This window comes from Penaeus monodon, chromosome 21, assembly GCF_015228065.2.
Source record: "Penaeus monodon isolate SGIC_2016 chromosome 21, NSTDA_Pmon_1, whole genome shotgun sequence".
In the NCBI taxonomy this organism is placed as follows: Eukaryota; Metazoa; Arthropoda; class Malacostraca; order Decapoda; family Penaeidae; genus Penaeus; species Penaeus monodon.
This window is the reverse complement of record NC_051406.1, coordinates 38,834,438-38,834,685: the sequence shown is the minus strand read 5'-3', so window position 1 is coordinate 38,834,685 and position 248 is coordinate 38,834,438. Positions and strand designations below refer to the sequence as shown.

At 64.1% G+C, this 248-nt stretch overlaps 1 protein-coding gene across 1 annotated transcript in view; it reads right to left on the bottom strand.

Annotated features, from left to right (window-relative positions):
• LOC119586670 (protein groucho-like) overlaps window positions 1–248 on the bottom strand; it is a gene marked incomplete in the record, with an annotated part of 70,613 nt that overhangs the window by 20,668 nt on the left and 49,697 nt on the right.

Below are 248 nucleotides of genomic sequence, written 5' to 3'. Positions count from 1 at the left end.
CCGGGCCACCCATGCTGCCGGAGCTCCCCAAAGGCCCGTCTCGTAGCCTCAACACCCTCGCCTAAGTGCACGGGAGCCCCCCCCCCCCCCCTCTTAACCCGCGGACAGGCCCGGGCGCATTCAGTGGCCTTTGGTGCATGGGCAGCCCGCGTCCCTCCACCTCCGGCCGCCCACAGCCACTCCGGATCCGTATAATTACCTTGGTATTGAGCGACGCCCATGGACTTAATAGAATCAGCAATCCTTAA